Source organism: Neolamprologus brichardi, chromosome 8, assembly GCF_056152115.1.
Source record: "Neolamprologus brichardi isolate AB-2024 chromosome 8, ASM5615211v1, whole genome shotgun sequence".
In the NCBI taxonomy this organism is placed as follows: Eukaryota; Metazoa; Chordata; class Actinopteri; order Cichliformes; family Cichlidae; genus Neolamprologus; species Neolamprologus brichardi.
In genome coordinates, this window is record NC_142111.1 from 5,762,390 (window position 1) to 5,788,946 (window position 26,557).

A 26,557-nucleotide genomic window follows, 5' to 3' on the forward strand; every position below is an offset into this window, starting at 1 on the left:
CTGCAGGATCTAATCTGCTGCAATAAATCACTATCGATCCAATCAATGGGATGTCCGGGAATGTCCAACAGCCTACATATCAAATATCTCTCCCACTTTTGCACTCTTTAAAAATATGCAGGATTCAACAGAAGGCTTCATATATATAGATATTTTTTAGAAAACCACCTGCTTTAAGCAAAAAAGTGCGAAACCTGGAACCTCTATGAAATCTTTTCATCACAACAGACTCTTTCACACTTATAATCAGAGGTGGGTAGAGTAGCGAAAGATGGTACTCAAGTAGTAGTGGCTGTACCTCAATGTAGTTTTACTGAAGTAAAAGTAAAAGGTAGCCAGAAATTACTTAAGTAAAAAACTTATTCAGTAAAAAAGGCTACTTGAGTACTGAGTAATTGATCAGAACATTTGATTTAATGTTTAAAAATGATATAATTAGAGAGACAAAAATATTACGGAAATATAGTGCAAATGTTGGTATTTTAAAGACTGATAAGCAAAAAATAAAATACTATATAAAAATAACATGATTACAAACGAATAAATCGAAGTAGAAGAAACACTTTTCCAAATCATTATTAAACTAATATTTAGAGTCTGTATATGGTGCTACTTCACTTCTCCAAATGGCACAGCAGGCTCAGCAGACAGAATAACATTAATACAACAAACCTTATGTACAAACAAGAAATCTCCCTTTGACATAAACTGTAGGTTTGTGTCTGTAACTGCATGTTTGGTTAAAACCTGTTTATTATTCATTCACTGAAGTTACTCACGCTGAGAAGAGTAGCCAGAATTTCTTTTCTCAAGTAATTCAATTCAATTCAATGCAATTTTATTTATACAGCGCCAAATCACAACAATAGTTGCCTCAAGGCGCTTTATATTCTGAGGTAGAGCCTACAATAAGCTACAGGCACGAACGATGTACATTCAAGCCTGGCTTGAATCCAAATCTCTTCAACATAGAGTGTTGCAGAATATTACTGTTTTTATAAGTGTATAAGTGTTTGATTATATTCAACAGCAGTGAGTCTGTATAAACTTGCATAAACTACATTTGGGTTTAGTCTCTCCAGGAAGTCTTCGTTCTGCTATTCTTATAAAAGGTAGACGACTTTCTTTACTGTGTTCTTTTTCATTCAGTTGACTAAAAAGCAAACGTGTTCTAATGGACCTGGACACTGGACTGTGGTTTTCAAAAGAATTATTCTGACTGATCACTGAGCATCTCACGGTTTCAGTAGAAGAAATTCTTGCTGCACAGAATAAAGTACAGTATAAATGAATGAATGTGGCTTGTATATGAGAACAAACAATCCTACAAACAATATAGTTATTAGAAATAGAAAAACTGCGTACAAATGAAAGCCTATACTTTAAAAAAATTATCAACTTATAAAAGAGGTACATGGTAAGAATTTAAAACCACAGTTAAATAAAATGAAGGGGGAAAAGGCAGAGCCTTGCATGAAAATTAAAATATAGTGTGGTTAGAAGAGACAAGGACTGTTAAAGTATGTTTTTCAAAAGGTTTGTTGTGTTTCAGGACACTAAGACACATAAGTCTGGCTGCTGCTGCTGTTGTTATTAATAGTTATCAGTTTACAAGCTACACATTGCTAACCCTTAACATGTAGATAAGGAGTTGAAATGGAAATTGCAGTCGCAAAACAACATAAGTAAGAGCAGTCATTACTAATTCAAAATAAGAGTGTAAACAACAAGGCACTTCGTTTTTAATTCCCACATCAGCAGTTTAGTTTGCTTTGAGAGTTTAGTGAAGCATTATCAAAAGCAAATACCATCTGTCTTTGGAGTTATAAAGGAAACTGCATCCTGTTTTAACGTTTCACAAGCTCAAAATATAAATAAACTACAGCTGAATTAAAGAGAAACGTAAGAAAATGGCAAGGAAAGAACCAACTGCACAAACAAAGAGCTGTTAAAAACACACCGTTGGTGTACAACAGTAGAGCAGTCATCAGCAAGATACACAAAAGGCTACTCGTCAGTGCCCAAACCAACATACATATATTTCTAATTTTAAAAGAGTTCATTTCTTACATGTCTTTAAATAAATGTCTATTTTAATCTGGATAAAATGAAAACATAAGCTCCCACAGATGTGGCTTTCCAAATGAACATTTTAAGTCTTTTAATCTTTGTAAATGCTGTGCTGGAACTAACAAAGGCCAGTTTGCAGATTTGTTAAATCAAAGTCAACTTAAAACAGTCAAACTTCTTAAACTGATTTGATAAAATAAATACCTAAGTAACAGCTCTAGAAACTAGTTTGCAACCACCAGGCAACCACTTGTTTCAAAGGAAAAATGTACATTCTGTTTGCAAGTGGTTGTTGGCAGTCGCTGGTGTGAAACTGATCACAAACGGGTGTACTAACAAGGAAAACTTATTTGCGATTTGCTTGGTGATTAGCATGTTGACATAGTCATCACATGGAAGACACTGACTTGTCTGCAAACACATTTAAACTGCTTGAATTGGTCGTGAAACTATAAAAAGTGTGACATAAACTGGAAATTTAAATCCAACATTTTTTAAAAGCACAAATTTTACTTCGAAGGTTTGCGTCACAGTTTCTCACGGAGTTTCTCTACAGCTCTAAGTCAGCGGACCCCAACCTTTTTGGACCGTTTTATGTCCAACAATATTTTCACAGACAGGCCTTTAACGTGTCGCAGATAAATACAACAAATTAAAGCCAGTACCAGTACCAAAAATGCTGTTCTGAGCAACTGATTTCACCCAGCAACAACCAGCAACCACTTGTAAACCAATGGGGAATGCACAGTTTCCCGTGGTGATCGGAGGTTGCTGACTGGTCTCAGGACCTGTGTGACCATCACCTAACTGCCCCCTTAGTGGGCTGCTTTATTTTCTAATTCTTCATAAATTCTACATTTTTACAGTGTAGCATTCATATTTGAATAAATATAAAGGCCAGTTGCTTGGTCACTTTTCTCCTTTTTAATCGTTTGGCCCACACCCGCTGTTCTTTTTGACCCATCCCATCATGCAGCCCTCCAAAATAGCTGACTCCTGTAATCCCCCAGATTAATGACTAGTTTGCACCCCAGAGACACATTTAGCATTGCCCTTGCTTTGTCACCTTAATTGAACAAATAAAGGGATCAAGTGATCCATCAAATTAAAACATCGGTATGCTGCCGCCGAGGGTGAGACTGAAACACTGTTTAATGTGGAATTTACAAATGCTCTTTCAGGGCTTAACAAGATTCTGCTGCTTTTTATTAAAGGCCTCCAGTGTATATGTGCAGTGGCAATTCATATTCTCAACTATAATTTTATTGTTAGTTGTCTTATTTGCTATAACTTTGGGAAATAAAATGTGAAAATGAACTGTTAAATATAACATGCTTTTTTTCATGTAGATTTTTTTATCCTGATTTGACTGTTGGGAAACTCTCACTGGAAAAGCCAAGCTATCTTTGCCATCACTCTTAACAAATCAATAACGGGTCTGTCATTTATAAATACATTATATTGCCTGTAATCAGAGTGCATACTCCTCTCTCTAATTCTGTGAATGGTTAACTGAAAATGTATTTGTGTGTGTGTGAAAACTAGGCTTGTTCAATTTCACAGAGAACCTAAAAAGAAGGATAATCAATGATTAGCCCACTTTCATAAATTATTAATTCTCTTGAAGCAACTATAGAGTCTGTTCAGCATATGACAGTTTATGCTGTTACCCTTGGTATGGATAATTTATAGCAGAATCTCTGTGAATCTATGTAAAATGCATGTGTTTTGTTTGTTTTTGATGCCTAACTTGATGTCTGGTATTCTGGAAGATTCATGAGCAGATGCCTGTACCTGTTCTTTCTGTCCAGTCATTTTATGAGCAGACTTCCAGTTAAGATGATCTATAAATTCTATCCAATCAAAATCCCATCTCGTAATGAAAGCCATTGCAAATCTACTCTCTGTGTTTGACACATTTCAAAGGATTTCTAATACACAGGGTGGGCCATTTATATGGATACACCGTAATAACATGGGAATGGTTGGTGATATTAAAGTCCTATTTGTGGCACATTAGTATGTGTAAGGGGACGAACTCCTCAAGATGGGTGGTGACCATGGTGGCCATTTAGAAGTCGGCCATCTTGGATACAACTTTTGTTTTTTTCAATAGGAAGAGGGTCATGTGACACATCAAACTTATTGGAAATGCCACAAGAAAAACAATGGTGTGCTTGGTTTCAATGTAACTTTATTCTTTCATGAGTTATTTACAAGTTTCTCTTTGTTCACAGCCATTGACATGTCGAAGAGGTTAACACGTGAGGAGCGGATCGAAATTGTGTTGATATCTGGTGAACGCAGTAACCGGGTCATTGCAGCAGATTTCAATGCAAGACACCCTACGAGACCACCCATCTCCCATGCTACAGTTAGCAAACTGCTTGCTAAGTTTTGTGAAACTGGTTCAGTGTTGGATTTGCCAAAATGTGGACGCAAGAAAACTGTCACTAATGAAGAAACATCCTAGCTTCATTCAGCAAGAGCCCACAGCGTAGCACTCGCCGCATGTCACTGGAGAGTGGCATTAGTCGAACATCCCTTCGGTGGATATTAGCTACTCACAAATGGCGCCCTTACAAACTCCAGCTACTGCAGCATCTCAATGAGGATGACCCAGATCGGCGCAGAGAATTTGCAGAATGGGCAAAACAAAAATTGGAACAGGACCCTCAGTTCACGCAGAAGATTTTGTTCAGTGATGAGGCAAACTTTTATGTGAATGGTGAAGTTAACAAACAAAACCACCGCTATTGGTCTGACACTAACCCACATTGGATGGATCCCTCCAAGACTGTTGGAACAACAAAAGTGATGGTTTGGTGTGGTATATGGGGTACAACAATAGTGGGTCCATTCTTCATCAATGGAAACCTCAAGGCCACTGGATATTTGAAATTGCTACATGATGATGTGTTTCCCTCTTTATGCACTGAAGCTGGCACGATCCCTGAGTTTTTCCAGCAAGATGGTGCACCACCACATTATGGGTGCCAGGTCTGAGCATTCCTAGATGAACAGTTTCCTGGAAAGTGGATTGGTCGTCGTGGGCCAGTTGAATGGCCCCCAAGGTCTCCCGATCTGACCCCCTTAGACTTTTATCTTTGGGGTCATCTGAAGGCAATTGTCTATGGTGTGAAGATACGAGATGTGCAGCACCTGAAACTACGGATACTGGATGCCTGTGCTGGCATTTCTCCTGCGGTGTTGCTATCAGTGTGTGAAGAGTGGGAGAAGAGGGTTGCATTGACAATCCAACACAATGGACAGCACATTGAACACATTCTATAAGTGGTCAGAAACTTGTAAATAGAAAGAAAGAATAAAGTTACATTGGAACCAAGCACACCATTGTTTTTCTTGTGACATTACCAATAAGTTTGATGTGTCACATGGCCCTCTTCCTATTGAAAAAACAAAAGTTGTATTCAAGATGGCCGGCTTCTAAATGGCCATCATGGTCACCACCCATCTTGAGGAGTTTGCCCCCTCACATATACTAATGTGCCACAAACAGAACTTTAATATCACCAACCATTCCCATTTTATTATGGTGTACCCATATAAATGGCCCACCCTGTATATTTAAACTTAGTTTTTATCAGAGTTCAAAATAAGTGTATGATGTTTACCAGGTCACCAAAAAATATACAGCCCTTACAGTCCATATCCAAACCATTCAGTCATAAATTGAAACGGTTGATGTTTATCAAATTTGGGACTCTGGCTGGATGGAAAAGACAAAGGCTACACTTTTGAAACCTCAAGGTTAGACTCTGCAATGCTCAGAGTATATACTCTAAGAGCTCTGGCAGCAGACCTCAGTTAGTATGTTTAATGTTAAAAAATGATGGGAATACAATCAGAAAAAAGACTGATTAAGTATGGTTTGTTTGGAAGAGATTCCAGTAGAACATTTCAAATCTCCAAAAGAAACATGGCAGCACAGCTTCAATTTTCAAAGTGGTGTCTGAGCAAACCACAAGTCTCCCGAAACAATGTCCTTTTCACAAAAGTAGAGATGCATGGCTATAAAGCACTATGCCATATTTGCCAAAAACCAAACACATCATATCAGCACAAACACTTAATGCCAAGTTTCAAGCAAGGGTGATGATTTCAGCTTCACAGCCAATACAGCTGGGAACCTTGCAGTCATTCAGTTGACCATGAACTCCTCTCTTTACCACAGTATTTAAATGTGAGGCCATCTGTCTTACAGTTGATATGTTGCCAAAACTGGATGGATGCAACAGGACCCCTGTCACAACAGCAAATCTACAACAGAATGACTGAAAAAATGAATCCAGGTGTTGGGGTGTCCAGACTTCAACCTGATTGAACTTATATGGTGAAACCTTAGGAGAACATAACAAATCCCTGCAAACCTCAATGAATTTAAGCGTTAAGCTTTAAGCTGTATTATAAAGAACAGTGGGTCAAAACAACAATTTGAGAGACATTAATGCCATTCACATCAACAAGTTACTACAGTAAATATTAGAGTGTCACAGGACTAAAAAGAGTCTTGTGAAAACTTTTTTCACATGACCACAGGTTCAATTCCAAGTGTAACTCTGAATATCCATCAGTTAACTTTTGAAATTCTTTTTAAACCTATTTGGCTTTATAAAAAATTGATGGATCATCAAAGTTTATTGAGTTAAGATGTTTCCGTGTACGACTATAAACATTGCAGCTCTGGAAAAGCTCTGAATAATCTCCTCCTTTCCGATAATTCAGTCTTGGTTAAAGGGAAGGTAGAGTGATTCACTGTCTAACAATGCCGGCCTTTCAACAATACCTTGAAAAAATACAAACAAGTTTAAACTTCTGTTGAGGTGAATGTGAGCCCATAAAGATTGATAACAGCAGGAGGTGGCGTTAATAAACACCATATATGGTGGTTATGTGAGGAAAACAGGTTTAAGGTGGTTCCCAGTGGTTTTGAAGGTCAGCCAAGTGTAGGATATTTCAGAAGTTTGCTGTTGTGTTTTGTAGTTTATAACAAATCCAGAGTGCATACCCTTGCATGCACCTTTAAACCTCACAAAATGCTCTCACCCACAAACTAGCTAGCAAATTGGGGAGGGAAAGAAAGATGGGAAAAAAACAATGGTAGAAAAGAGTCAGTAATCAAGACATTCCTTGTAATGGAAGGGAGTGTAACAAGTAATCAGAGACATAAACCAATGGAAGCCAAGAACGAATACCCACAGGGTTACTTTCAAACCATTAATAATTTTAAATGTTCTACTCGAGATTGAATGTCTGTTACTGCTGGTTCTCACAGACTAATTTTACTGTGTGACATATTTGTTCTGAAACGGCCACAGTTGCAATTAGTGTGCTATGTCTACATAGATAGATGGAGAACTTTCCAAGACCACACACACACACACACACACACACACACACACACACACACACACACACACACACACACACACACACACACACATAAGAAATCCCTAAAGCACTCATTCGAGTCTTGACCCTCACAGTGATTACCCAGTTTGAAAATAAAGGAACTCAAGAAATATCAATTTAGATCAATACACTGGACCTTAAGCCACTGGTTGCATTGTTTTTATTAAAATCCATCAAAAAAAATTGCCACGAAACAAGACTGGCACTTTTACATTTGTCATGTGTCCAAGTTTATTTTCTAAGGAAACAAGCTTGAGAACACGATGAATTGAACAGTTTAGAGTCTGACTAACATCAGTAAAGTGAGGTCCCATTTTCACAAACAGCACAAATACCAATCCCAGCAAAGGACACACAAAGAAAGCTAGTGAGTTTTCTCTTTTTACCACTTGCCCTTTTCCTTTCAACAGAAACAAAAGCTTTTATACGTTTATTTTTTCATTCAAAAACTACAGTACCATTGATTTGAGCAGAAGGGCTACTCAAAACAATTTGGAACAGATGTCTAACTTACACATGATTTAAAAAATATTGTATTCTTTGCTGATATTATGTAAGATTTTAACTTTTAATATGAAGTAATGCAAAATATATTTTTGAATTGCTGTTTTATTTATGTATTCTCTCAGCATGTATGGTATTTTTGTCCTCTATAGGAACTGAAAGAGTTTAACTTTTTATGGTATCCAATTAGGGCTGCCATGATTACCTCGACTATTAAAATCATCAACGACTAATTTAATAGTCGACGCGTCGTTTGAAGCTTTATAAGATCACAAAGGACGCAGGAATAAGTAGTAGTATTTAAGAGTGTAATAACGGACTGAAACAGAAGATGGCAGCACTGCATGTACAAGGATGCCAGCTGCCGTTAAACCCCGAAGAAGAAGAAGCTGTGTCCCAGAATTCATAGCTCGGCCCAGCGCAGTAGTCAATAGGGCTGGGTATCGTCACTGATTTTTAGAATCGATTCAATTCCGATTCACAAGGTCCAGAATCGATTCGATCCACGATTCGATTTAATTCGATTCGATTCGATTCACTTAGATTTGAATATGGGAAATTTTGACAGTCAGAAATATTATAATTCAGATTAGTACGTTTACATATTTTTGTATCTATAAAAAGGAAGCTGACACACGCAAGACTTTATCAAAGGTGTGAGCATCACAGCAGATGCCTTTGTGTCAAAGTAGCTGAAGATAAAACACAGAAACACATGAAGGTGATTTTTCCTGGCCTGGGATTTTATAAAAATATTCTGCAGTACATCAAAAACGAAAGAAAACCATTAATCAACATATGAACATTACCTCTGAAGTTACAGCGGTTTTATTAGAGACACGGCTAAGCATTTTGCATTTTGCATAATTTTAAAAAGTTTAAATTTGTTCAGCATTGAACGGCAGAAATTAGGTTTTCTTTTCGGAAGTATATAAAACAGAAAAAAAAAAAAAGTCGGCCGATAGCGCTGTAAACAACGGTAGACTTGTGCGTAACAAGCAAGCGAATAATGCAGAAAACCATACAGAGAGAGAGGGGGGGAGAGAGAGAGAGAGAGAGAGAGAGAGACAGAGAGCTGTGCATCGTGGTCGAAGCAAAACAGTAAAAGTCAGAGTGAATACATGACGATGTTTTTGTGAAGCGTAGTTTGGATCCTCTTTTGCTGCTGGTTCGGTCAATATTGTTTGGAGAGACATCAAACTAACAGCTTTAGAATCAGCGCATAAAGGGCGTGAACACAAAGCGCAGACCCGCGGACAGATCAGAATCAGCGGGCTGTCGGCTTTCAGACCCGACTGTGAGAAATTCGACATCTAACTGATTCTGATCCGCGGGCTGCGCTGTGTGTTTAAGTCTTTGTGCAGAATCCGTGTTCCTGCTCTCATTTACTGTTTTAGCTGTTTGGTGGTTGTTGAAATTTTGTGAGATTTCACCTGAGATTCTGGCATTTCGGGCAAAATAAATTTATATTAAAAAAATCGATTCAGGATTTTAATGAATCGATTTTACGTAATCCAAGCCAGAATCGATTTTAATCGATAAATCGATTATAAAAACCCACCCCTAGTAGTCAACAATGGCAGCAGCTAGGTAGTTTTAATATTTCTCTTATTATTCTTTTTGGGTCACAAAATAAAGTTTAACATATTTTCAGGCGAGAATGTAGCTGTGTAAACCTCAAATATCTGCTCAGTTTATCAAGACACCACATATTTTCAGTGCTCCGACGTTTTCAGAGACGTCTGTTACCCACTAGCTCGATAGCTAGCCGGGGTTCAAGGCTCATTAGAGCCGTGAGAACACCGGACTCCCGACAAATTGTTTTCAAACCCACCGCCGTCTTTCGCTACTCAGGTTAAACATGTAATATAAGTCACATAGATAACTTAAAAATGTTATTGTTTGGCTTTTTTGTAGCATTTTATTTGTTCCTGAGTAAATCGGTTTGGCTGAGATTAAAGTTATAGTTTTTACACAGCTGAATAAACGTCAAGCAGACAACTGATTATCAGAAGTGTGAGATGCTTGAGAATATACTCCGGTGTACTGTTATATTTTAGATAGCAAGGAACAGACGGCTGAGTTTATTAAACTTCACTGAAACAACCTGCAGATTTCATTAAAATTTAATAAACTATCATCTTGTCTTTATTTTTAGTTAGCACATACCTTAAACACTTTAAGCTGTAAGCTTATGATAGTTATATAAGAGCAGATGCTGCTGGTGCAATAAGCTGTACTGTTGTACGTCCAATGGATGCATGATCTGATTAGTCGACTAATCGCAAAAATAATCGGTGACTAGTCGATTATCAAAATAATCGTTTGTGGCAGCCCTATATCCAATCTAAACACTTCATGGACATGATTCTGGGAAGTCTTTAACTATTGAGGACTGCCCCAAACTAAAGTTACTCAAGTACACAATAGACCTCAATTGGTCTATTGAAAAATTGAGGATAATTTTTCTTTTTTTTTTTCTTTTTCTTTTCTTTTCTTTTCTTTCTCCATCCATCCATCTTCATCCGCTTTATCCGGGGCCAGGTCACGGGGGCAGCAGCCTAAGCAGAGAAGCCCAGACCTTCCTCTCCCCAGCCACCTCCTCCAGCTTATCCGGGGAAACACCAAGGCGTTCCCAGGCCAGCCGAGAGAAAAGAAGAAAAGAAAGAGCTATCAATCTGTCAATCCTTTCCGTGTCCGGGCCGGGTGAGGTTTCCCGTGTTGAGTCAAATTAAGCCGCAGGCTCCACTCCTGGTGGTGCCCTTCCGTCAATTCCTTTAAGTTTCAATCTCTCCAGCGTGTCCTGGGTCTGCCCCGGGGCCTCCTCCCAGTGGGACATGCCCAGAACACCTCACCCAGGAAGCGCCCAGGAGGCATCCTTGTCAGATGCCCGAACCACCTCAGCTGGCTCCTTTTGATGTGGAGGAGCAGCGGCTCTACTCTGAGCCCCTCCCGGATGGCTGAACTTCTCACCCTATCTCTAGGGAGGAGGAAGCTCATTTCCACCGCTTGTATCCGCGATCTCGTTCTTTCGGTCACTACCCACAGCTCGTGGCCATATGTGAGGTAGGGACGTAGATCGACCGGTAAATTGGGAGCTTCGCTTTTACACGCAGCTCCCTCTTCACCACAACAGACCAGTGCAGCGTCCGCATCACTGCAGCCAGAGCACCAATCCGTCTGTCGATCTCCGGCTCCCTTCTCCCATCACTCGCAAACAAGACCCCAAGATACTTGAAGTCTCCGGGTCAGAAGAGTAAATATTTGGAGTAATTCTTGATATTTTCAAATTATTTGCTCTTAGCAAGAAAAACATAGAATCCCATCACCCACTGCCACCCACTCGCATTTGACATCAGAAAATCACATGCTGGGGTGGGGCTAGGTTTCACAGCAGGTTCACGCGAAACCTTGGCTGATTGTGACCTGCACCTGTTTTCACACCTTGGCTCATGTGATTAGGTAGAGGATCATTAGGGGGTTTCTTGACGCCCTTGGGGGGCACTCCCCTAGGACTTAAATTTGGGACTCTCCACCTTTTGACCTTAAAACCGAAGAAGCTTCTCAGATGAAAGGTGAAACATCTTCAGGCAACTTAAAGAAGTCCAGATGCTTTTCTTTCCAAGCTCCTTAGTCTTAGACAATAGTTATCTTGGACTTCACAGACTGACAGTGGGGGGGGTACTATTGCCTTTTCTGTTTCACAGGTTTTGGACTCATTATAATAGATTACTGGTACATTTGATGACCGCACTGGATTCTTGCTAATTTGACCTAAACTCCAAAGCATCTGTTATTTGGTCCAAGCAAGGATATCGTTCACTGTAGGAATCTAAAGGCACTTTTAACCCACCTGCTATCCGCTCTGAAGTTTGAGCTCGGTGAAAAGACCATTCATCTCTCAGCATGCAGCTTATTTCTCTTCCATTAACTTTTAGTTCACCGGGTCCTCTGCATGTTCTGATCAAAGTTTATTTTTCAAGTGATCCACAACCAAAAGTAAACTTCATAAAAGTGTGCAAAAAATAAACAAATAAAACTTAAACGTCCTGCTGTGGATGGACGCAGAACCCTGATGGGTGAAGATCGTTAACTTTTGTTAAATGTTAAATGTGGTTTCTGGTACTTTGTAGCTGACAAGGGGGGAGTGACATTCAGAACTGTGAGATGCGGGGAGTACATCCTGCACACTTTCATAGAGTACTTTGAGATATCTGAGTCCTTCAAAGTCCTTGGAAGATTAAAAGTCTGCTTTGGACCTGATTACAGAAATAGCTCTCTGACACTGTAGATTACTGTGAATCAAACTTGGTGCATGTGACAACTTTTTCATTACCCTTTCTGAAATCTGTTGACACACAGCATGTTGCATCCCAATTATGGGCTTGCAGATGCTATATTACGGCAAAGCATTCTTGATGTCAACTTAAGCATGATGAAATCTCATAAAGAGTTTGCCCGTCTTCATTTCGCTGCACTAAACAGATTACCCACGCGAGTCAGGGTGTGATGGAAGCATAATGCAAGAGCTGGACTGGGCCTATTGAAAGATGAAGAGGGCCTGCAGAGGAGAGAAGTGGAGGGGAAGGAGGCTGCCATTAGGGCAGTGAAGGCTGGTGGCAGACAGATGCTGTGCTTATCACAGCTAGATCACACAGCGCGAAGGTTGGGCGGACATTGCGGTCTGCTTAATGTGAAATTTTTCCAGCCCCCCCAGAGATTCCTTCAGTACAAAGCTAAAACGTGCAAACATACAGAAACACTACAGATCTTTGGCCCACACACTCTTAGACACACAGAGATGTAAAGTATTTCGGTGAAAATTAAAACCATGACCAAATAAATAGCAAAGCCTGAAGTTAAAATGCTAACTAAAGCTCAAAGAAGTGAACATAGTTTTGGTTTTTAATGAAGGTTATTGAGCTCGATCCTGTAATAGCTTGAGGAATTATGTTCTGTAGTTTTGCAACATAGCTGTTAAAAGTTTGGTTTTGATTTTGTCTCTGAGAATAACAAGACTTCACTTGAGGATAACATTCTAACTAATACTATCAGGATAGTATTAGTATCAGAAGATTTTATTAAGGATATAGCTTTTTGCCTAGCAGTGGGAAATCATAGTAGAGAATAATGCCCTGAATGATTAATGATTTGCTATGATTGGCCATAATTCACATAGCGATGTTTTGTGACAGCATATAATCACAAACACTACATGCCAACTGTGAAAACACAGTGTTGGAGGAGTGATGATTTCAGCTTGTTTAGCCGCAACTAGACCTGGACACCTCGTAGTCATCAGTCAACTATGAACTCCTCAGTATACTTACTGTAATATATAACTATACTAGTACAATAAAGTCAAACGAGCTCGACAGCTAAAACATGGTTAAAATTGGGTTGTGCTGCCAAAGGTGGTTCTACAAGGATGAGGACTGCATAGTCTCGTAGATCAGTGTTTCCCAACCTTCTGGAGCCACGGCACATATGGTAAATGGTAAATGGCCTGTATTTCTATAGCGCTTTACTAGTCCCTAAGGACCCCAAAGCGCTTTACATATCCAGTCATCCACCCATTCACACACACATTCACACACTGGTGATGGTAAGCTACATTGTAGCCACAGCCACCCTGGGGCGCACTGACAGAGGCGAGGCTGCCGAACACTGGCACCACCGGGCCCTCTGACCACCACCAGTAGGCAACGGGTGAAGTGTCTTGCCCAAGGACACAACGACTGAGACTGTCCAAGCCGGGGCTCGAACTGGCAACCTTCAGATTACAAGGCGAACTCCCAACTCTTGAGCCACGATTGCCCAATTTTCACATTAGGAAAATCACATGGCACACAACCAGACAAAAATGTAATAAAAAGCACACCTATGTGCAGTGGCACAGTGGTTGGGAAACACTGTCACAGATAATCCCTTTATCCATTCCTGGGAGGTCTTTCAGATAAAAACACTCATTCAAGCTAATCACACTGGAAAGTGTCCACGACACAGTACTGTTCATTGTCCTTCTAAAAGCCAGAGACATAATTTATTGGTTAAAATATCCACTTTCTTAACTTTTTCACCAGTTTGATCACATCGTAATTGGCCTTTACTCTCTCATATATCCAAGTGTTGACATACTTAGATAATAACATAATCTTGTTATCTTATTATTCATTAAAATGAATGTTTTTGTGCCTTGTACAGTTTTGGTAAATGTTATCTGCTTAGACAACAATTTAAAGTGCTTGTCAGTAACTTGTAAGTTAACCAGCCAACAATAATCTTTGATAGCGGAATAAACTGAAGTTGCAGTTCATACCAGGATTGAATGGCCAACATAAAGATAGACGTTACACTTACAGGAGAGAAATATCCTCTATATGAAAAAGCAACAGAGACCAAAGCTCTGGGACAGCGTATGCACTTTGGGTAATTTAGTGAAGTAAATGCACACAATTTGATGACTGTCAGTAATTTCTCATTTCTGCTGCTTTTTTAACAATTCCTCAACACAGAACAAAAAGGAGGGACTTGAGCTGGAGTAAGTATAAGCATTAGATCATTTCAGCAACTTTCAAAATGCTTGCTCATACAGAATGCAGAAAGATGGCATTAGTTTTAAAGTGCCAGAAGCTTGTGACAGTTTTGTTTCACAACACAGATTCGATAATCTCACTTCCTGAAGAACACTTGGCTCTTTCCATACGGATTTCATTGTTCAATGAATAAAGACGTGAGAGGCACATTTTGTACTGCGCTACAGGAAACATCACAGTGCATTATTGAAGTCGTGTGCATTAACGTTGCTTTCTGTTGGGAAGAGTTCTGTTTTCTATGCTTTTTAATTGTTGTAACACTCATATGCATATATATATATATATATATATATATATATAAAGATTTTCATTAGATGGCATAAAGAGTGCACAAAATTCATTTCATGATACACATTTATGTTTAATATTAGCAAGTATACTGTCACTGAGAGCACTGTGGAAAATGGTTTTATGGTCAGTGCTTAATATAAAAATATGGAAATCCTTCCTTTTGTTTTGAGGAGTTGTATACTAAACTAGCTTCTTATCTGGTTTGATTCTAGAGAAAAATGGAAAGGAAACATAATAAAGTAACAAGCCATTTTCAGCTATGCTGCTATTCTGATTCATGCTTCCTGTGTTGACGTAGTGTTTGGTCCTTTGTTCAGATACTTCCTCTGAGGACTACAATTCTTGATGTGTTGGAAGGTTTTTGGCAAAGAGCACAACGTGACAGCACGACTAGAATGATGTCACCGAGAAGCATATTGTATATGTGTGCCATTTCAGATAAGAGCAAGGTCATCAGTATGGAGACCTTAATTAGGGATCCACTTCTGCAACCGCAACAGAAGATGTCACGGCGACACACCGCACATACCTCGACTCGCAGATGTGATAAATTTGAAATGCCATCAGTTTGTGTGGAAAAATCTCATTAACTCATACATATGCACGCAGCTCGGAGAGACGGCGTGAATCGGTTTTTATTTTATGAACCATCTAACTCGACGATAAAAGAATGCCTTTATTTTATTATAACATGTATGTAAATGTGAGTTATTTACATAATGACCAGCTAAAGGAAAAACTCTGAAAACATGCGTGCAAACAAACACACAGAGTGGAGGTAATACTTTTTTTCTCCCTACAATCAAGATTCTGAAACACAGCATTAATGAAAGGAGTCTGCTGATAGCAAGTTTTCAAAGTAAATGCTTGAGGGCTATTCTAAGAAGTGCCCTGACATTATACAATAATTACCACCTGCCGCAGACTAATGAAAGAAGTGGTACGCAAGTGGATGCAATTATTTGTTGCTTTTATGGCTACACGTGTAACTTTAAGTCGATCAAAGCCGTTGTTATTCAGTGGGGGGGCAGGATACAAAGGATGAGCTGTGTGATTACTGGCCACATGACAACAGTGAAGCTAAACCCTTAGGAATGAGGAACTTGAACCCCTTTGCCTTTCATTACCAAACAGTGGCTCTGCTCCCCCCATTGGAACCAAAGAGGAGTCAGAATCTGAATCTGCTGTCCCAAAGTTTTTATCCTGAGATAGTCCATTGTCAGGTTTACTGAAAAAAAACTAGACTAATAAAAAACTGTATTGAGGAAATTTGGGGGACTTGCATTGTTTAACAAAACTGTAGTCCCAGTCGGCAGGTTGTGGATAGCATACCTAAGGCAAATATAAATAATAATAAACATAAATAGCTTCTGAAAACACTGGGGACAGACTGAACATAACCAAAAATAAAGAAGAAACAATATGAATCCCAAACAGAGAGAAAAACCTAATGTAACCTGATGCCTTAGTGGCATTTTCACATGTACAGTCATATGGAAAAGATGCAGTCCTGCACAATCTAGAAATGATGGTTTCATACTGCTTCCAAAGGAATTAAGAGTGAAAAGTGTGAGAAGAGTGAAAGTAGCAACCAGGTGCTGCTAATCAGATGCACTTCATTAACTGATCATCAGCAAGTGAGAGCACCTCTGTCACAGCAACAGTATGATAGTCAGGTGTGTGTTAGCATGACGCCCCAATCTTCTGCAGTGACGTCCCCTTGACCATGACAGAAAAATGACACCGCAGATTCTACAGGCCTCGTTTAGCACGTTAAGCCTCTGAGGTCTAAAGCTGGGCATACACCGTGTGGTTTTTGGCGGATTTTGAGACGATTTTTCAGTCGTGCGACTGTTTTGGGGATCGGCCCGAGTTTCGCCTTAATCGTGAGTCGTGCATCGTGTAGCATACATGGGGTAACAAGAAGCGATTAACACCTCAGCTCCCGATCACCAATCGTACGGTTGCAAGAAAATCAAACCTGTTTGAAATCTCCGTTAGCGAGTTACCGCGGATTGCCCCGTGCATGGAGCCGCACGTCATCAAGGTGTGAGTGTGGTTAGCTCGTTAACGTGTTAGCGCCGTGAAGGGCGATCTGCGGTAACTTGCAAACGGAGATTTTCCGCATTAATGCGGTTATGGCGTTAACGTCATTTTAACAAGATTAATGCTGACAGCACTAGTTATAAGCTTCATGTTATGGACGCACAGTTTGAGCACTCAGGTCGCATCATAGCATTGGGCTGTATAGTGTGAGACCCTGCATCGTGACTAGGGATGGATACTGGTATCCGGTGCCATGATGGCACCAGTTCTGACATAAACGGTAGTAACCAGATCGAAAAGCAGCGCACATTTCGGTGCTTTATTTCGGTGCTTTTTTTTCCTGAGCTGTGATACACTTTAGATTCTAGCCAATCATTTTACGTTTCCGAGGATAGTAGGCGGGTCCAGGTACGTACGCTCTTTTAGAGCAGAGCTACAGATTAAAAATGCCCAAAGCGAAGCGGTCAAAAGTCTGGCTGTACTTCACAGCAAAATATGCAAACTCAGCAGCCTGCAACAAGTGCTTTAAGCTGATACTGTGATACTGTGCAAAGGAGGTAACACCTCAAATCCGATGAAACACCTGGCGACGCATAGCGTTTTTTTTAAAAGCCGAAAAATGCGCAGTATTTGATAGCTTGCTGCGAGACCTCACACCGTGCACATCTACTGCGGGTGTGGTGCCTGTTATCGGTCCCGGAGTTTGCAACATCCCCCAAAAACCCGAAGAGGAGAGTCCTGGCCCCTAGCCCTGCCAGTGTAGCAGAAATGATGACGGATGATGATGCCAGCAGCAGCCGTTCTTCTCTGCGTGAGTAGCTTAATGTTGTTCGTGTGTAATTTACGTTGAGTAGGCTAACCACGTTATTACATTAATGCATGCAAGGTGAACTAGCAAACATCATCATAGCTACATGCGGCTGTCTTCTTGTTGGATGGCAGATACTCCCTTCACCCTGGCCAAAAAGGCTAAAATGGCCAAAGAAAAAGTGGAAAACGGCTAAACATGAGAGGTTTTTGGACAAAGTTTGTGTTTTTTCCATTGTTTAAGCACTGCTTCCAGCCAAGAGTGATACCATATATACCCCATAGCTGCAGAAAAGGCTAACATTGTTATCTTTTTACAAAAAAACAGCTGAAAATGAGAGGTTTTTGGACCAATTTTGTGTTCTCCATTCTTTAAGGACCAGTTTGAGCACCGTTTAAGCACCGGCACCGTTTCAAAAGTACCGGTTTGGCACCGGTATCGGATAAAACCTAAACGATACCCATCCCTAATCGTGACCTACGAACTTCTAACCCCTGATTTCCATTATGAATCGTACAGTTTGGGCAGGAGTTCAATAACGCGACTGAAAAAAAATCCCTGTGTATGTCCAGCTTAAGTCATCAGGTGTGCTAACCCTAACCCTAATCCTACCCCACACTTTGGAAGGGAAGCACCAACCATTGCTGGCAAATGATGCTCTGGAATATCAATTTAAGACAAATCTGATCCAAAATATCTATTAAAATGTGAATCCAAACATTTTGCTTTTATATGAAACATTTTACATAGTTTAACAGTTATCATTATTGAATCATAAAATACCTAAAAAAAAGCAACATGGTTTGTTTCAGAAGTTGATATGTTCAGATGCTATGATGAGGCCAAAGTGGCTATGCTTAGCCGTCATGCACAGGTAAAGCTTGGGGCGATGGGGCAATGATCTCAAGCACAACAGCAAATCTACAACAGAATGGCTGAAAAGGAAAATCAATGTTTTGCAAAAGTTCCAGTCAAAGTCCAGACCTTAACCTGACTGAAATGCTGTGAGGGGACCTTAAGAGAGCTGTGAATATACGAATCTCATCAAACCTCAATGAACTGAAGCAATGTTGTAAAGGAGAGTGGGTCAAAATGTGTGAGACGGATCAAGTCAGAGAGAAAATGAGTTATTTTCACATGATATTGCGTTCTTACACTCTATCTCCCCTCAAAAGCAAATCTTCTCTCAGACTGACTGACAGTCAGTGTGATTTTATCTAATACTGAGTCTGGCTAGATTTAAGCTCTTCCAGGAGACATAGCGTATTGTTGTTTCTTTCTCTTTCTTTTCTTATTTTGGGAGGCAGTCCCAGTCAGGTTTTCCAACAGGTCTGACTCTTATCAGTATCAGATTTCCTTTTCAAAACGATCAGTGAGTACAGACACCAGCAGATGGTCTTTCACACTGCTAGACTTTCTAAAAACCAAACAGTCATTTTGGACTTATTCCTTCATCAACCAAAGCAGGAGGATAAAACAGTGATTTGGTGTAAAGCTGTTGAAAGTACGGCATAATGGAAAATGCTTAAATGCCATTCAGGAAGCTTTGATCCATTGAGAAGCAGTTTGAGATTGCAGGCGCCACTACTGCTGACACAAAAACAACAATTAAAAAAAAAAATACAGTCTGTCATTATTCACAATGAAATGCATCTGACAAGCATCTAAAAAGCTGAATTGTCCATATGCCACAAAAGCACATGGATAGTGTGCAGTTTGTGTTGTAGTGGTGTAGGAGCTTAATGGAAGCACTTCATTCAAGCAGAAATTCATTTCACTAAACAATGCACGCCTACGCTGTTTAAAGATGCCTCCTGGCTCACGAAGGGCTCTTCATGAAGTGAGCGCTTTTAAAAATGCTCTACAGCATTAAGGCAATTGAAATGAATAGCTGTTAAATTCACAAAGTGAGATACTAAATTGGGATCAAATGATAGCAGGTAAAGTATAACTTAAAATAAAACCTGCCACAGTATTGTGCTATTGTTAAAATACCATGAATGAACGGAACTTCTCCAATCAGTTTTGCTTTAATCTTGATAGCTAGCACCACAGCACGACTCTATAATAGATCCTCCACTGCTTTGTGTTTATCAGCTGCATCCAGGCCTTCTGCTTTCAAGCAACTGGTTTTGTCACCCTGGCAGAGTGCAGACTATTAAAAGACCCAAAGCAGCCTGGGATCACAGTAAATCAGTCGTGGGGTCAACACAATCAAACCACCCGCAGAAAAAAATAAATAAGGGACCGCTTGAAAGTCGGTTGGCTGTTTTATCAAAAAATGATTCCTGGGAATTGAGCCGGCATTGTTCAAAGTGGATCAACGGGTTTGAAGATCTCTGCTCACAAGTCTTATCCATCCTTATTTGCTTTTGATAGAGTGAAATGTGACACTTGGAAATATAAAGATATCCGTTCTATTCACCCACCTTGACACGAATAGCCAAGTGAGAGCTGCGAAATGAGCACACACGAGAAAGAGTGCATGGGAGAGTGAAGGGGGAGAAGGGATAGAAGGCCTAATGTGGGATCTTTCCAAATGAAATCGGAAAGCCAAAGAACAGAATGTGAAGGAATAGGGAAAGAATGGCTAATGGAAAGAAAAAGGGGGAGTAAAGCCCTGTGGTTGTCTGGGTGTTCTTTACCATCGGCTAGTCCCTTTTGACCAGGTGCAATTTTTCAGACGCTTTGCTCTTAAAAAGTAAAATGCAAAGTAAAGCATTTCACTGATATTCCTCCCAGGACTTTAAAGGGAAAGCGTAATCTGTCAGATTTGGACCAGCTCTACACTTTAAGATGTGCTCGTAGGCTAAGCAGGCATTACTTTTTAAAGATCTTATACAAAATAAAACCCTCAAAATGAATCAAATACCTTTTGGCATTCATCTCTATTTCATATTGATGATGCTGAATATGATCCAGCTCTGCCCACATGAAAACTGACTCCCAAAGACTACAGTGCAAATCACATGTAGACTACAAAAGCAGCTTTCAAAATTATTTTCAGATTGATCCCATGACTACATGCATTAGTGATAAAACCACAAAGGATTATCACCCTTTCCCAGTCAAAAAGGCCTTTAAGCTGTTATATTACACCTGCATTTGCTAAAATACGACTCCACATATTTTAACTAGATCTTATTATTATTAATATAATGGATCTAATCCTTTTGGAACATGTCAAAACTTTTATTTTATTTTCAAAATGCTACATTTGCATCAAAATAATCTGGCATGTTGTGGACACAAGTATTGAAACTATTAGTATGGACCATAAACTAAATACAAAATCATGATCAAGTTTCTTTTTGCAACCACAGAAGTTGAAGGGCGTTCGGTTATTCAGAATCTAAATTTTCTATATACCACTAGATACTAAAAGTCTATTTCTGTTACACAACTTCAGTTTTTTTCAAATGAAGCTGCAGCAGTAGGAAATGTGTATTAAATGATATTGTGCTGCATTAATCAGAGGGCCAAAGGATGAATCTACATTGGACCCCCCATTTGATGATAGTAACCTAATAGAAATTAAAAGAAAAATCAAATTACTGCAGAGATGGTGATTGACCTCGCATGAAAAAGGACACACGATATATGATGCGTCTTATCCTTGGAAAGGATGTTAATGTCGTGGAGTACCAGGGGATCCAGATCAACAGCAGGCTGAACCGGACGACCGACACAGGGGGCTGTGTACAGCCAGCTCTGTTTACTAAGAAATCTGAGATCTTAGAAAATGTTGGAGAGTTTCTATCACTCAGTTGTGGCGTGCACATTGTACTTTGCTTTGGTCTGCTGGTGACCACACAGACTGAGGCTGTGATTGGCTCAAAACTTGGCACTTTTGAAGCAGTAATGGAGAGGAGATCACTAAACAAACTGTCGTCCATCATGGATAATCCTGAGCAACCTCTGCACCACTTACTACGCAGGCAACAGCACACACGAATTCAGCACCACAATAAACCAGTTTAGTGATCTGGAGTGTCCACCACACTGCACTTTGCACCACTTCAATGTCATGTGATATTTCCTATGCTGTTTATTTTCCAGTATTTGTTTAATCTCATCTATTTTATCTCATTAAAGAATTGTTATGAATTCAAACCCCATCATGCATGTCTGTGTTTATGTAAATAAATAAATACTCCATGGTATTCATTTGGATTTCAAATTTCTGTGACTGTGTCAATCATTGTAACTCTGGCAAAGTGAAACAGTACCAAGCTTAACGTGCTGCCAACTTGCAAACCAATACACCAGCAAGCTGAAGTAGCTATGACCAGTACCAACCATTAGCTAAATTTAACTATGAGATATTGTTCTCCAAATGGGAGTTTTTTGTTCTGTCTTCTTTCAAGTTCCTATTTTTCCTTGATTGGAAGTCATAACCAGAGATGGGCAGTAACGCGTTACTTGTAACTTGTAATCCGATTACTTTTTTCAAGTAACGAGTAAAGTAAGGGATTACTATTGCAAAAATGGTAATTAGATTACCGTTACTTTCACCTAGGAATGCTGCATTACTGCGTTACTAAAACCATGATTTTTTGCGAGAGTGTCTCATGACAGTGACGTAAGCGAGTGTGACATTCGTGACAACAGCTGTGTGCAGATCAACAATGGATCATATATCGAGTGCGGGAGAGAGTATGAGCGTGCAGCGTTTAAAGCGTGGAAGTACTGACCTTACTTTGAGTTTGATTCCATAAAAAGTGACAAAAACATTAGCGTCTGTTGTGCGTGGGAAGAAAACTTCTTTTTACAGCGAAAAAAAACCCGTCGAGTGCGCAACGACGTAATGGGAAATTCACAGAGAAACTCGCGGATTCTTCCACTGACCGCTGTGGCACACCTGCACCAGGGTAAACCTCCGCCACCCCACTCCTGCTTTACAGGTGAAAATAGAGCAAAAGGACTGCTAGTCTTTGACTTTATTTATTTTCTGCTGTGTTTTACTTGCAAAAAATAAATAAATTATGTGCTGGAATGTGCAGAAAATAGGTTTAAATATTAAACAAATTTCTTCCAGTCAGAGAATGTTGCATATAATTCAATTTTTGCTTGATGCATAAAGTTAAAAGATTAAAACTAACAAAACAAGTTTTAAAAAAGGACTTTTCCATTTGGTTACATTTTGTATGATGGATTATGCAGAAAAAGTAGAATTGGGCTGAAAGATCGATTGTTTTATCACCTATTCAGGTTGTAAATCGAGTTTTTAAAAAGTAACTAAGTAACTAGTTTTGAAAATTTTGAAAAATAAGTAATCAGTAAACTAACGGGATAACTTTTTTTGGGGAAGTAATCAGTAATTAGTAACTGATTACTTTTTTCAAGTAACTTGACCAACACTGGTCATAACCAGCGTGATCGTTCTTTAGCTGTGAATAAAACCAAGAATTTTAATAAAAGAAGTGCTCGGTTCTACATTTATGACCCGCCATTGTAAACGGTTACAAAAAGCGTAGTACTTCTTGATTTGAAGTTTTTCTTAAAGGCATATACGTGAATAAAAACATCTTAATAAAGGCTGAGCTTAGTTTATTCATGTGTGCCGAGATTTCCTGTTAATGTGGAACAGTTTGATAAGTGACATTCAAATATGAGATGTGTCACGGTCCTGGGTCAGTGACCCAGTCTTTTGAGTTTCTTGTGCCTCTGAGTTTTTTGTATTATGTTCTTAGTTCTCTTTGTTGTCCCAGCTTATTCTTTAGTGTAGTGTCTTAGTTTGGTTTTCTTGTATTCTGTTTAGTTCTCTGAGTATTTAGTAGCTGCCCTCTGTGTCTCTTTGTTGTTGGTGTTGTCTGTGTTTCTTAGTTGCTCTGTCTCCCCTAGTCTAGTTTGCATCTGTGCTAATTCCTGTTTTACTTTGAAGGTCTGTGTCTCATGTGAGTGTATCCTACTTTGCTCCCTTGTTGTTGTTGCGGCACTGAGGGTTTGTTTGATGTTTCCCTGCAGCGAAACAATGCTCCTCTCTGTCCCATCGTCTTGTGACGCAGGCGTCATTATAATTTTCCTTATTTCCTACTTTTGAAGAAAGCCTTTATTTCCCGCCAACCTTTCCTTACTCCTCTTTGTTCTCTTACACATCAAAACCTCAGCCACAGTGTGACGCTCCGTGAAAGCATCCAGAGAGATGTAGACATATTAAAAGGCTGTTCTGATCGTCACTGCTTTTATAGGAGCTGTTTATGAAAGAGCGATAAGTGAATTATAATGCACCTCTAGTTACTTACTTAGAGTCTCAAGAGAAGATCTCTGCGCATCTATTTGAGAACATAACCTCTCTGTAACATTCCTAAAGAAACACAAACAACTAAACAACGTAAATGATGTGATATACTCTGTGTACAGGTGTGGAAAGAAAACATGAAAGAAGCAAGAAATAGCAACAACAATGCTTTGCAAGGAATGCCGTGGCTCTTTTTTCATTTTCTGGACATTTATATCTCCAAAATATGAACATGAATTATGGGTTCTTACAATCACTAACTCCCTGGCGACGCTTGCATACAGACACACACACGCCTCTCCTCCTCTTCTCTGTTGCTTGCAGTGAGCATGCAGACAGACTGATAACCACTGATGAGCCTGAAGGAAAAAGGAGATGTCACATATCAGGACATTTTTTCTGTCGCTGTGGTTTTCAGAAGTATTGTTGCCAGTTTGGTAGCTTACACTATATGGATATGAATTCCGGTGTTCCAATCGCTTCCATGCCCACAGGTGTATAAAATCAAGCACCTTGGCACGCAGACTGCATTTGCAAACATTTGTGAAAGAATGGGTCGCTCTCAGCCGGTCAGTGAATTCCAGCAATTGGGAAAGACAGCAACTCAGCCGCGACGTGTTAGAGTTTGTAAAATCATACAACAGGGTCAGCGGATGCTGAAGTGCATTCTGTAGTTCAGAGGTCACCAACGTTTTGCAGAGTTGGACGCTGCAGACCTCCAAACTTCATGTACTCAGAGAGCTTCATGGAATGGGTCTCCATGGCCAAGCAGTTGCATCTGAGCCTTACATGACCGAGCACATTAGAAAGCCCAGCTGAATGCAGTGGTGTAAAGCATGCTGCCACTGGACTCTAGCGACAATGTGTTCTCTGTAGTGATGAATTACCCTTCTCCTTCTGGCAATCCGATTGGATAGTCTAGGTTTGGTGGTTGCCAGGAACAGGTACTTGTCTGACTGCATTTTGCCAAGTCAAGAGTTTGGTGGAGGGGGTGGGTTTAGCTTTATAGGAGTTGGGCTTGGCCCCTTGGTTCCAGCAAAAGGAACTCTTAATGCTTCAGCATACCAAGACATTTTGGACAATTTCATGGTCCCAACAGTTTGAGGATGGCCCCTTTCTGTTCCAACATGACTGTGAACCAGAGCACAAAGAAAGGTCCATAAAGACATGGATGAGCTAGTCTGGTGTGGAGGAACTTGACTGGCCTGCACAGAGTCCTGATCTTAACATCACAGACACCTTTGGGATGAATTTGAGAATACTGGAATACTGATTTGTTTGTGCACAAGAACAAAATCATGTTTGGGTGTATTTTGTAGTGGTCGTTCATGTATAGCTCTTATATTGTAATCATATCAGAAATCACATTCGTTTACTGCGATTCGTAGCAAAAGAGCGTTTCAAAGTTAGTCAGCCTGCTGTTCTGTTGTCCATAAGTGATTCCATGGGAATCCACACCTGGTGGTGTATCAGACACTCTGGGTTATTGCTTAGGTAAAATGTTTCATACACACTTCACACCTGCACCTGTCAGCGAAGGCACCCAGCGGTGACATCCCCGGCTCGTTCCTCTGCCAAGGTGAACCTGCCAAGCTCGTCTGTCTGTCTGTTTGTATGTGAGCTTGAAAAAAACCCTGCTGTGTTTCAAAAACGTTGGTGGAACAAGGGAAAAGTGAAGAAACTGGCCGTGGATCACACTTATTTTCTTTAAAAAATAGCATTGGCCTTGACAGTAGGATGCATGTGTGCCCATCTGCTGGGTTTGGCAGCACCTGTAGTTTAACAATAACAATAAAGCAAACACTCAGCGAAGAACTGCTCTGTCAGAAATACAACAGAGGAACGACTCATTTATCTGCTTACGGTGCAGCCAAGAAAATTCCTGCTGTTTTAAAAATCAGTCAGTTGTATCCTGGAGCAACTGTGATCTTATTTCACGCTTTAGGACACGAATCGTTTTCACATAAAAGCTGGGAACAGGGGTTTGTGCATTTTTGATTCCCAGACACTAAAAACATCATAAACGAATAAGGCTGAAAGTCACAGAGTTTCTTTAGCAGAAGAGATTTGATAAAAGTGTCCTTGTATACAGTACATGCACAAACTACATTTATACGCCGATCTGTTATTACATTATGAGCACTGACAGGTGAAGTAAATATCACTGATTATCTCTTGATCATGGGACCTGTTAGTGGGCGGAATATTAGGGATCAAATGAACATTTTGCTGTCAAAGTTGACGCGTTAGAAGGAAAGCAGGAGAAATGGGCAATTGAAATGATATGAATGAGTTTGACAAGGGTTAAATTGTGATAGCTAGATGACTGAAACAGCATTGTCAAAACTGCAGCTCTTGTGAGGTGTTCCTGGTCTGCAGTGGTGAGTATCTATCAAAAGTGGTGAACCAGCCCCAGGGTCATGGGCAGCCAAGGTTTATTGATGCATGTAGGGAGCAAAGACTGGCCTGTGTGGTCCAATCCAGCAGACGTAGCAATTTGAGTACAGTAGCTCAACAACAACAAAAAAGGCAGTGTGATGCTTTGAACAGTGTTCTGCTGGGAAACCT

The 26,557-nt window shown here is 39.9% G+C and overlaps 1 protein-coding gene across 2 annotated transcripts in view; it reads left to right on the plus strand.

Annotated features, from left to right (window-relative positions):
• uts2r1 (urotensin 2 receptor 1) overlaps window positions 1–26,557 on the plus strand; it is a 64,490-nt gene that overhangs the window by 19,817 nt on the left and 18,116 nt on the right. The window contains exon 4 of one of the 2 annotated variants that reach the window (XM_087845322.1): window positions 4,308–4,638. The exons of the other annotated variant lie outside the window; for it this stretch is intronic. The gene's annotated coding sequence lies outside the window, so the exon portion shown is untranslated. Of the gene's footprint in view, window positions 1–4,307; window positions 4,639–26,557 lie in introns of those variants that run through there. 2 annotated transcript variants of the gene reach the window in all.